Raw genomic sequence first — 13841 nt, 5'->3', positions numbered from 1 at the left:
GTGGTGGATGGTATGGACAGACTGAATTTATCATTGCTAACAGGCCTTTTCAGTTGACGTAATGAAAAGAAATAAGTCGTGTGAATGGAACACAATGCCATAATAGATAATTCAACCATAGCTATATACATTATATTATAAAAGTTAATTTGGAACATTTTAATATAAATGGAAGTAGAGAGATTCGAACCATAGACTTTGTGGTCGTTACTACACTCTTATGTTAGTTGAATTGTGCCCACTTTGACCACAACTATTACACTTAATCATCATTTCAAAATATAAAAGAATTTTACTTGATTTGCAATCTCCATTTGTATCATTAGGGGTGTTCATTGAAACCGCTAAAACCGAACTGAATGCTAAACCAAATTGAAACCGAAAATGTGGTTTGGTTCGGTTTGATATATTTTCAAACCGAATTATTGTGGTTCAGTTCAGTTTCAAAGTTGAAACTGATTTGAAACCGAATCGAACCGTTTTTTAATAAATATATTAAAAATTATATATATATATATATATATCTATATATATATAATTAAAAAATACGAAAAAGCAAACAAAACTAAAAAAATGGTAAAACCGAACCAAACTGAATCGAATATAATTTAAAAATTATGAAAAAGCATAAAAAAGTTTTTTTAAAAAAACATTGAAATCGAACATGCGGTTCGGTTTGGTTTCAGAAAGTACAATTTTAAAAATTTGCAGTTTGATTCGATTTGAGTCCCAAACCGAACCGTAAACACCCCTTTGTATCATTATTCATCCCTAACAATGATTTAAATAATTCTTTTACGAAAAAAACCCAAAAAGTTAATGCATCAAAGTTGCCATTCAAAGGTTACTAGGTTAAAATCTCACCAAATAATCTTTGGACAAAATGCACAAGGAATTGAAGCCATTTTCCCTGTTTTAGGCTCTCATTTCTTAATACTTTATGTGGATGATATTCTATTCATTGAGAATGATGTAGGGTACCTTACGGACATTAAAAATTGGTTGAAAGTCCAAGGCTAGATGAAAAATTTGGGAGAGATGCAGTATATATTTGGAATCCAAATTATTAGGGATCGCAAGAACGGAACGCTTTGTCTCAAGCAACTTATATCGACAAAATGTTGACTCGATATTCAATGTAGAACTCTAAGAAGGGTTTATTAGCTTTCAGGCACGGGGTTCACTTGTCTAAGAAACAGTGTCCTAAGACACCTTAAGAAGTTGAGGTTATGAGACGTATTCCCGATGCCTCAGCTGTGGCCTACTTAATGTATGCTATGCTTTGCACTAGGTCAGACATTTGTTATGTGGTGTAATAGTCAATAGTTACCAGTCCAATCCATGTTTAGGCCAATGGACAACGGTTAAGAATATCCTTAAGTATCTTAGGAGAACAAGGGACTACAAGCTGATGTATGGGCCTAAGGATTTGATCCTTACAGGATACATCGACTTTGATTTCCAAACTGACAAGGATTCTAGGAAATCCACGTCAAAATTAGTGTTTACCCTGAACGGGGAAGCTGTAGTATGGCATAGCATCAAGCAAAGATGCATTGCAAACTCTACTATGGAGGCGGAATATGTGCTGCTTGTGAAGCAACAAAGGAAGCAATTTGGCTCAGGAAGTTCCTAAGCGATTTGGAAGTGGTTCTAAATATGGACTTAACCATCACCTTTTACTGTGATAATAGTAGGGCAGTAGCCAATTCTAAAGAACCTCGCAGTCATAAACAAGGAAAACATATTGAAAAGAAGTATCACTTGATACGAGACATTACGCAACAAGGAGATGTGATCATCACAAAGATCACTTCAGAGCATAACATTACCGATCCATTTACGAAGGCTCTATCGGCTAAAGTGTTCGAGAATCATCTAGAGAGTCTAGGTCTGTGAGAAATATATTGTACAATCTAGGGCAAATGGGAGATGTGTAATGGGTATAAGGATGCCCTACTCTATTGCATTTATTTACCATTTTTGTTGCTTTGAACAGTGATGTTATGTACATCATACTAACTAGAGTTTTAGTTTAAGTGGGAGTTTGTTGGGTTTTTTACCATAAAACTTGTAGATAGTAAATGTAATTAATTGACCATCATCAATAAAGAATTATCGATGTTATTTCATCAATAAAGAGTTATCGATGTTATTTCAATAAATGTTATTGATTGTGTTGTATTATATTTTGTCTTAATAACCTTAAATCCAATAAACTAACATCCTAGGCTATCTTATGAGTCTTGAATGGAGACATACATGGATCCATGTTCAAGATACAACCTAAAGGGCCTTTAGTATAGGGATAAACTGGGTACCTTATTCTGGTAACATTATGGATACGACCCACTTTGTATTTGATACAAACGCAATAAGCCTACAATTTTTGGGACAAGACTTCTGATTTGTAAGTCTATAAAGTTCTCTTGTTAGCTCACAAAAGGATATTAGTGAGGAATGATTTAAATTACTCAAATCAATTGAGGAAATTGTATATAATGTGACTAATATATAATTAATTATAGATGTGAGATAATATATATTTGAATGAGATTCAAATATCAGATTTTGAAAATTGGATTCTTAATGAGTTAGTATACGTATAAATATGTGATATTTATATGTTAATTAATTCTATATTAAATATGATTTAATATAGATGCTTAATTGATTAATTAATGATTAAGAAATTTTATAGAGAAGTGAATGCATATAAATATGTGATATTTATATTTATTAATTAACTATGTATATTAAATTGGATTTAATGTATATTGTTATTTAGTTGATATGTTAATTAATTAATTAAAGGTTATTTGATTAATTTAACACAAGGGTAAAAAAGGAAAGACTTGGAGAAGGGGTTAACCCTTCTCCATATATATTCTTCCTTATGGTCCTTTTTAGGGCAAAACTCTCTTCAAGAGGATTTTCAAGAGGCCCGAGAGTCTACAAAGGTAAGAATAGTTCTTTCCTTTTGCTACTCCTTCATAAAGCATGTCGTAATTTTTAATCTATGATGTTTATCCTTTTTATGCTCTGTTTAGTATGTTGTATTTGTTTCTCATAAAATATAAAAATCGAATGCAAGACGATCCTAACGCTTCCGCTTGGGATTCGATTCACAACATGTACGATACACGATGCTCAATGCTCGATGCATGATACAGGATGCTTCATACTTGAGCATTGTGTATCGATGCACAATACACAATGCTCAATGCTTGATGCATGATGTTCGATGTTTGATGTTTGTTGCACGACACACGATACTCCATGTTCTATGCTTTACGTTCTATGTTGTATGGTCTATGCTCAATACAAAGAAATTTAAAAAAAAACAAGTAAAATTAGAAGAAGTAGAAATGTGAAAATATGAAAAAAATAAGAAGAAGAAATGCAGAAAAAAGATATAAAAGAAAAAAAAGTAAAAAAACGGAAGAAGAAACTCAGAAAAAAGAAAAAGAAAAACGTTGCAAAATGAAAAAAAAGAAGAAGAATGCATTTTAGGTTAAACTGGTAATTTCATACAATGATGATATAAGCATACGAGTATTTTTCATTGTTTTTTTAAAAAAGTACCTTTTTTTTATTTGTTCCTCTGATTTTAGGTTATCTATGCCATTTTTACGACCACACTTTTAGACCCACCATAACGATTTCGTCGACTAGAGCAAAGCACGCCCAACACCCGATAATATGCTTTGTTGAGTTTACAACGACAATAGCAGAAATATGACAAAATTAAAAAATTCATGATAATATGAGAAACACTTCCATGATAATATGAGCAATTGTGCAGTAAGCATGGTCATATTAAAAAAGTTATCTCCCAACAAAATTAGTTCCATAATCTAGTGACCTCTTTCTATAAGTGTAAATGTAGTGATTTTGGCTAGCTAAAATCACTTTTTTTTTTAGTCAAAAATTCTTTTTCATGAAAAATTGAAGTTTGACAACCTAATAAAAGCGATTTTAAAAAAATCTAAAAATCACCCCAAATTGATTTATGAAGTATCAGCTTGCTAGTGATTGTGGATACTGGATTGTGATTAACCGGTGATAAAAGAATCGTTCACGTCTACTGATTACAAATTTTTCCTTCGTTTTTCTTCTGTTTTCCTTCAGCATTTCATGTTCCACTATTTTGGTTGTTATTTTCTCCTTTATCTCTCATGGTTGTTATACTAAACCAGTGTTATTATGCCATGTGGCAATATATACGTTAATAAATAGCTATTACACAACGGGCTCTCATTATCGCGGAAGGCCGATCGTCTAGTAAATTTCTTTCTTTTCTTCTGTCGTTTACTCTCTTAACTTTATCGTGTAGTCGTTTGTCTCTATCGTCTACACTTTATCGTATATATTCTATCGTTTACACTCTCGATTCTATCGGGTAGTGTCTTGCCTCTATCGTTTACACGCTCAACTTCGTCGTGTAGTCTCATGCCTCTATCGTCTACACTCTCACCTCTATCGTGTAGACTCTTGCTTTTGTCGTTTAGTCTCTCGGCAATGATCGTTTAGTCTCCGCCTCTCTCTATCGTTTACAAGGTATCAGAGCTCTAAAGCATCCTGATCTTCTTCATGGCGTCGATCTCGGAAACATCTGAAGAAAATTCCACTTTACCAGTGACATCAAACCCAAGTATTCATTCAATTGTTCCACCTCCAACCAACATCTCTATATCTTCTCTGTCGTTTACCCTACCTGCTACTCAACGTGTCCCCCCCTGCTTGAAACCCATTTTGCCCTCCATAATATGGCCCTCCACCACCGCCCCTTCACCCCAGTATGCCAGTTTTTTCACCCATCATTCTTTTCAAAATCAGGTACCGATCAACCCTTTTTCCACACTCTCATCCCCCATAGCGAACTTCTCTAATATCTCACAATCCCTTACTGTCAAACTAAATGATTCAAACTATCTTCTTTGGAAGAATCAGCTTCTCAACCTCATCATGGGCTATGGCCTTGAAAGTTTCATTGACGGTACCTATCCCCAGCCACCAAAATACCTCGATCCTCAGCAAACTCAACTCAATCCTCATTTCTCTTATTGGCAGAAGTGTAATCGTACTATTATGAGCTAGTTTTACTTCTCTCTTAATGAAGATAAAATGGGTGAAATAGTCGGGTACGAATCAGCATTGGAGATTTGGGAAGCGCTTCAAACGGTTTATGAATCATCTTCAACAGCTCGGATTATCGGACTGCGCTTTCAGCTTCAAAAGTAAGAAAGGATGGCATCGGTGTCTCTCAGTACCTCGCTAAGATTAAAGACATTGCGGATAAGTTTGTTGCTATTGGGGAACCTCTGTCTTACCGTGATCATCTTGTATACATTCTCAAAGGCCTCGACAATGAGTACAATCCCTTTGTGACTTCCATTCATAATAGAACTGACCGCTCCTCCATCGCTGATGTCTGCAGTCTGCTCATCACATATGACTCTCGGCTGGAATCATAATCTGTTATGGATCAAATCCAACAAATCCAAGCCAATGTTGCCCATCTCTCTCTACAACCTCGACGTCCTCACTGGCCACAAACTACCAGGTCATCCTTCAGAACTCTTCCATCTCTTCCAGGTATTCTCCCTAACCCTCATTTCTTTGCTATGAATGCCACTGATCATACAGTTCATAGATCCACTACCTGAGCTCAATGACCACCCCCCATCAAACATCCTACTCCTCTAATTGGCCACAATGTCAAATTTGTAATAAACTTGGCCATACAGCCCTATCCTGCTACAACATTGATAATCCCAAATACAGAACTATTCACCATCCCCAAACTCATTTTGCTCAAGCTACATCAACCCCAAATCAACCGTTATCCTATGTCACTACTCCTCCTGCTCTAAAATCAAATCATCCAGATGAAGGCTGGTATATGGACTCCAAAGCTACTCATCACATGACCCCTGACCCGTCCAACATCCAACAACCTATCCCATATTATGGTGGTGAACAAGCTGTCATAAGAAATGGCAAGTCTCTTCCCATCTCTCACACTGGTTCTTCATCTTTTCTATCATCTATATCTAATACTCCAGTTTATCTTCACTCTGTCCTTCACACACCTTCAATCTTTCGAAATCTAATTAGCATCGGTCGTTTATGTTATGATAATAATGCTTATGTTGAGTTTTTCCGTGGCTCCTTTGATGTGAAGGATCTTCAAACCAAGAGTCCACTCCTCCGGGGCACACTTGATCGTGGCCTGTACAAGCTTTCTATCACTCTTTCTGCTCCACGCTCATCCATCTTCTCCTCTCATCCAACTGCCTTCATCTCAGCACTCACAGACTTTTCCTTGTGGCATCGTCGCCTACGACACCCCTCCTCTCCAATAGTTCAATCTATTTTGTCTAAATACAAACTGAAGTACAAAAATAATACAAATGTATCAGTCTGCACACACTGTCAAATGTCCAAGAGCCATCGTTTTCCTTTTCAGTCTTCCAATTTTTGTCCACCCTCTCCCTTTGATATCATTTATGCCGATGTATGGGGTCCTTCCCCAATCAATTCAGTAAATAGAGATAGATATTTCTTGTTGTTTATCGATGCTTTCTCGCGTTTTACTTGGATGTATATAATAAAAGTGAAATCCGAAGTTCTCCCCTGTTTTCTCAAGTTTCAAGCAATGGTATCAAATCGATTTTCCACCACTATTAAATCAATCCAAACTGATGAAGGAGGGAAGCTCAAAGCTCTCTCACCTATTCTAGACAAACTTGGTATAATCCACCGTCTATCTTGTCCCTATACACCTCAACAAAACGACACTGTCGGACGAAAGAATAGACATGTTATTGAAGTTGGTTTAGCCATGCTTGCCCATTCCTCAGTCCCACATACCTTCTGGACTTTCGCCTTCCACACAAGCACCTATCTTATCAACCGACTACCCACACCTCTCATTGCAAACAAATCCCCTTATGAAACCTTATAATATAAACCTCCCGATTACTAACTTTTTAAAGTGTTTGGCTACACCTGTTTTCCCTTCCCTCGGCCATTTAATGACCATAAACTTCAATACCGGTCTCATGAATGCATCTTCTTAGGCTACTCCTCCTTCCACAAAGGATATCTCTGTCTCCATCGCATAACATGTTGCATTTATGTTTCGAGGCATGTAGTTTTTAATGAATCTGCCTTCCCTTCCTAGATAACTCTCAATCAATCACTCATTCTCCACTTCCTTTTTCTCTTGTCATTTCCATTCCCATTCCCATCAGTCCCCTCAGCCCTTCCTCCCTACATCAGGCTACTGCCAATTCTCAAAGCAACATTGTTCATCACCATGATTCCCCCCATCTACCTTCTTTCATCCCATCTCCATCCTCCCAACCCACACCTGAACTTACACCACCTAGCCAACCTATTCTCCATCTTCCTCAATCACCTGAATCATCAACCAATCCACCAACTTCCATCATTCCCTCTTCTTCACCACCAATCACCTCTGCCCTCCCGACTCCCTCTGCTTCCCCACATCTGAACCTTCCCACCACTTCAGACCTACCATAATCCCTACCTCTCACAACCAATAACCATTCCATGATTACACGGTAAAAAATGGGCATTTTTAAACCAAAGACTTGGTTATCCGAGGTCACTAACTTGGACAAAACAGAACCAAGATCCTACAAGGAAGCCTTCTTCATCCAAGATGGAAGCAAGCAATGTTAAAGAATATGAAACTCTCATCCGAAATAATACATGGTCTCTCACATTTCTACTCCAAGATCGCAAGGTAATTGGCAGTAAGTGGGTGTTCAGACTCAAACAGACTCCATCAGGTGAGATTGCTCGATTCAAGGCTCGTTTGGTTGCTCAAGGATTCAACCAAGATTATGGCATCGATTACTTTGAGACTTTTAGTCCAGTTGTCAAGCCTACTACCATTTGGCTTGTGCTATCCATTGCTTAATCTCATAATTGGACCATTCAACAACTTGATGTATATAATGCCTTCCTCAATGGTGACTTATCTGAGGAAGTATATATCAAGCAACCACCTGGTTTCATAAGTGACCAACACCCCGATCATGTATTACTTCTGCACAAGGTGTTGTATGGTCTCAAACAGAGTCCTCGCGCATGGTTTTCAAAGCTCAGTACCTGTCTGATGCAATAGGGCTTCTCAAATGCGAAATCTGATACGTCCATGTTCATTTTCTGCAACTCACACACTTTAATCATCTTTCTCATTTATGTTGATGACGTTATTGTAACTAGCAATAGTTTTGCAACCATCCAACACTTCATTACTTGTTTAAACACTCAATTTGCACTTAAAAATCTAGGTAATCTATCCTTTTTCCTTGGCATTCAGGTAGCTCGCTCATCAGATCATTTACATTTATCTCAGTCCAAGTACATCCACAGCCTACTTGATCGTGCACAACTCATTGATTGCAAGCCCATTCACTCTCCAATGGCCGTTGGCACCTTCTTGTCCTCACTGATGGACAATCGCTAGACAACCCCTCTGAAGCTTAGTCGGAGCCCTCCAATATTGTACGCTGACTAGACCAGACATCAGTTTCAGTGTCAATAAGCTCTGTCAGTTCATGCACGCCTCAACAACTTCACACCTTCAAGCAGCAAAACGTTTTCTTCGGTATCTCAAAGGCATGACCAATCATGGTATTCTTCTAAACAAATCTTCTGTTTTGGCTTTAACTTGCTACACAGATGCCGATTGGGCCAATTGCCCGGATGATAGACGAAGCACAAGTGGATTATGTGTCTTTCTTGGTTCCAGCCCCATCTCATGGAGCTCCTCCAAGCAAAAGGTAGTCTCTCGATCCAGTGTCGAATCAGAATATCGTGGTCTGTCCAATGCTGTCGCTGAGGTCCTTTGGATCCAATCAGTCCTAACTGAAATTGGTGTTAATCGCATCTCCACCCCTCTGCTGCTCTGTGACAACCTCAGCACCACATACATGGCCGCCAATCTTTGGATCCAATCTCTATCGCTGAGGTCCTTTGGATCCAATCAGTCCTAACTGAAGACCAAGCTTAAAGTCACGGCAGCTCCTCGTTCGCTTGCGGGGGGATGATAAAAGAGTTGTTCACGTCTGCTGATTACAACAATTTTTTCCTTCGTTTTTCTTATGCTTTCCTTTCAGTATTTCATGTTCCACTATTTTGGTTGTTATTTTCTCCTTTCTCTCTCATGGTTGTTATATTAAACCAATGTTATTATTCCATGTGGTAATATATACGTTAATAAATAGCTACTACACGACGGGCTCTCATTATCACGGAAGGCCGATTGTCTAGTAAATTTCTTTCTTTTCTTTTGTTGTTTACTCTCTCGACTTTATCGTGTAGTCGCTTGTCTCTATCGTCTACACTCTATCGTATACACTCTTGACTCTATCATATAGTATCTTGCCTCTATCGTTTACACGCTCAACTCTGTCGTGTAGTCTCCTGCCCCTATCGTCTATACTCTCACCTTTGTCGTGTAGACTCCTGCTTCTATCGTTTAGTCTCTCGGCAATGATCGTTTAGTCTCCGCCTCTCTCGGCAATGATCGTTTAGTTTCCTTTTCTAGTCTATTTTGTGATTTATTGTATATTGTTGTTGGAATTTTCAGTTCTGGCAAAAAATTTGAGTTTGGATGTTCACTGATGTTTCATCCTATACAATTTATTTTTGTTGTTCTTTAAGGACTTATAGGTTTGTTTTCCTATTTTGTGTAATGTTTATTAGAGGGTGTTTGATTACTCTGTTTATGCTAATTACTGAAACTCATTTGTGATTGCTGGCTAGAACCTATTTGATAAAATGCCTCTTTAAATTTGTTGATAATTTTGTTGTAGTTCATAATTCTTTAAATTATAAAGTTATCCTCTGTAATTGGGTTCTTCCCATTTCTCTGAGATCTTTGTTTTTGAATTCATCTATGCTATTTCATGAACAATTTTATTATTGGATCGTTTTCCATGTCTAAACAAAAAAGATGCGAGATGATATGTTATGTGTTTTTCAATTACTTTGTGATTTATGTGTTAGATTAGGGTAAAGATTGAGAGATTGGAAAATAGGGGAATTAGGTGTATTGTGTAAAAGGAAGGTGATTTCATGGCTTCTGGAATCGAGCTGGATGGAGATGTGGAGAAATGGAGTAATGTGGTTAGTTGCAAAACATGAGAACATTAGAATGTGGAGATTTCTGGTTTCCTCAGTTTTTTCTCCTCCCATTTTATGTTGCAGATTAAACTTGAAGGGTTCTTAAAACAATGCATTAAATTGAAAGATTTGAGATCTAAATACTTGCCTATTATTGTTTTAGAGATTCATAATCATGATGCGTAAACCGAAAATGAGTAAGGAATCAAAGGAAATAATTTATATATCAATTAAGAGGAAGAAGATTGGCACATGTTTTGCAGATAAGATTTCAAAGTCGATAAACCTTTCATTAAGGCAGGTTTTCAGGTAAATTAGAAGGTATGAGCACTTTCTAAGTCCTTTTTTTTTTAATATCATGCGTCATATGGGAAACCACAACTACTAGTGTATAATGTGGCTTGATTCTTAAGTTTAATTTTGTGTCATTGCTCTGGCTACCTCCATTTATTTTCCACATTATTTTGAAGTTCAATTTCATGGTGCATTATGTTGCTCATATAGGAAAATGTTTTCTTTTTTTTTTTCTTTCCATTTTTTCTTTTATGTTTGTTCGTTTATTCTCTTGAAGTTACTTATTGTCAAAGTTTTGATTGAAAAGTAGATTTACTCCAATTTTCTTTTAGAATGTCTAAAGATGTAACTTTCGTTGATGAAAAAGATAAGCATGGAAATGTTATTTGGGACAATACCACTCTTAATACATTTATATAAATATGTGTTGCTGAAACTTTAAATGGTAACGTACCTAACTGTAATTTCAATAAAATTAGATGGAAGAAGAAATTATAACTACAGATACTTGAAGAACAAGTGGACATCAATAAAGAAAGATTGACAAATTTGGAACAAACTGGTGGGAGTTGTAACAGGATTAGGACGAGATCCTTTAAGACAAACTATTGATGCACCTAATGAATGGTGGGATGAACAAATAGAGGTGATCTTTGACTTTTTCTATAAATTATAGTTTTCAATTTAACTAGTCAATGTTAGAGTGAATAGTGTGATGACGACAATACTATTATTGTTTTATAGGTTGTTCTTGAGGTAGCAAAATACCGGAAAAGGTGCATGGGTCTCATTTCAAGTTTTTTTTTTCTTTTTTAAATTTTATAAACTAATCTAATCCTATAAGTGATAGAGTTGGAGATTTTACAAATGATACAATAAGAGAGATGGAGGTCAATTAGAATAAAAATGTTGAAAGTACGGTCAATGATGTTGATACAAGTGAAACTTACAAGTTAGATCGTTTATACGATGTTATTGAGTACAAAAGAAGAGATTTGTCGAATTGCAATATTCTTGAAGTAATGGATACTTTAACGGGCTTGCCTAAGATTATAGGACTTCGTTTCACATAGGTTTCAAGTTTATTCGAGAGGTTTTAAATGGGCATGATGTTAGGTGTCATCGATAATTTAGGATAGAAAAACATTTGTTTACTCAATTATTGATGACATTTAATCAAAATTATGGCCTCAAAAGTAGTTTAGATGTGCCAACAAAAGAAGCTTTATCCATGTTCTTTCTAGATGGTTTAGTTTGGTATTAGACGCTTTTTGTGAACATCATTAAGCCAAGTGATCTGTAATTTAGAGCAATTCCAAGTAAAATTGAAAGTGATGATTGATATTGGCCATATATTAAAAATTACATAGGAGCAATTGATAGCACCCATGTATTAGTTGTTCCTCCTAAAGATAAACAAGATAAACAAATATCATTTATTGGTAGAAAAGGTATTACTATCCAAAATGTTATGGCCGTATGTGATTTTACTTGGGATGGTTAGAAAGGTGCTACTCATGACTCAAGTATTTTCATGGAAACTTTACGAAGACATCATTTAAATTTTCCTCATCCATCTAAAGGTTTGCTTTGAAAATTTTAATATTAAACTGTGTATGGCTTATAATCTTTTTTTCAAAAAATTACGATGCATTTTGCATATAAATATTATCTTCCTGATTTTCATCGTGGGGGTCAAGCAAGAGGTAAGAAAGAAATATTTAACCATAAACCTTAATCTTTAAGGCGTACAATCGAGAGGATATTTGGTATTTGAAAAAATAGATGGCGAATGTTAGGCCATATGTATAGTTTTCCTTTTGATAAACAAGTGAAGATTGTTGTTGCATCAATGACACTTCATAATTTTATAAGAACTCATTCTACAATTGACGTTGAGTTCAAGTCTTTTGACGAGGATGAAGATTTTCTCCCCTCAAGTGATGATCGAAACGAGTTGATTGTTGTTGAAGAAAGTGAAATTTCTATTTCTTGTCATGGAAGGGAGATGGAAGAGGAGTGGGAGAAAATTGCAAGACTTCTTATATCTCGTTAATTTTTTTATTATATAATTTGTATTTTAATAGATAATATCTAGTTTAAGTATTTTGTAATGATACAAACATTTCTAGATTGAATGAGATATAGGTTTTGAATTTTCTTTTGTTTTTATTATATGTATTTTTCTTGCCTCACATATCAATAATGCATATAATAATTCAACAATAAAACAAATGAAAAATAAATTAATAAAATTAGATATTTATTATAAAATAAAAATCCAAATATAAAATACTTTTTAGTAATTTGGTAATTTTAAAACTACTTTTAGAACCAAATATAATAATTCAAAATCACTTGTATATATTTTAAATTCACTCTAAAATTTTGGAACAATTCATAAATTTGATGGTTTAAAAATCAATTTCACAAAATCAATTGTTCCAAAATTTCTTTTTCTAAAATCACTATTCCAACCATCACTCTCAAACACATCCATTGAGATAAAGGTAGAGGAAGCTGAAACAAAGGAATTAGCAAACAAAATTGAATGTATCCTCTAGTGACATAGATGTAAGATGTGATGAACTATGTAAGAGGCCATGATTTCATAAACCAGTTCGATGGGTGAAGTTGCAAAATCAAGTTCAGGCGGTAGGTGAAGTTGCAGGAACTGAAATCACTTGGTTGTAGGTGACTCAAATGGTAAACCTGGTGCCTCTTTGCCCTAGAATAAATGCTAATCTAATTCTTTTAATTCTTTCGACAAGTATAAATAGAGAATAACTAGAAGGACTAAAAAGAACATTGTGTATAAATTTAAGGACTAAAACGAACATTATAAAAATTGAAAGACTAAAATAGAATAAAATTTATTTAAACCTAAGCTTTAGAGTATCTTTCAATTATGAATCTCATTTTTCATTTTTCATTTGAGTTTATGTCTCTAATTTTCTTTCATTCTAACTTTTAACTTTGAAAATTTTTCAATAATGAACCTTTTTTAAGTAAATTTAAGATATACATTTCCAAAGTTGATATATTAAAATAGAATAAAACTTTTTTTTTCTTTTTTAAGAACAAATCTTAAACCAACAAAAAAATATAAGTTTTAAATTAATGTTTGTATATGTATATAAAATATTTTCCTCTATTATTTTATTAATTTCTTTTATATTTAATCACGATATAGTTTCTTTTTAAAAAAAGGTGGTTAAATTACCGATTTAATTAATAAGCTTTCAATTTCGTGAATTTTAAAAAAGTTTCTAATAGCTGGTGTTCTAATTTTGTGTTTAACAAATCTTTGACTTTTTTTGACCATTTTTAAAATTTACAAATATATCATATACAAAGTCGAAAGTCAAAAACCAATAAAA

The sequence above is a fragment of the Benincasa hispida genome, chromosome 1, assembly GCF_009727055.1.
Source record: "Benincasa hispida cultivar B227 chromosome 1, ASM972705v1, whole genome shotgun sequence".
NCBI lineage: Eukaryota > Viridiplantae > Streptophyta > Magnoliopsida > Cucurbitales > Cucurbitaceae > Benincasa > Benincasa hispida.
The sequence above is the reverse complement of the archived record's forward strand: the minus strand, read 5'-3'. Positions refer to the sequence as shown.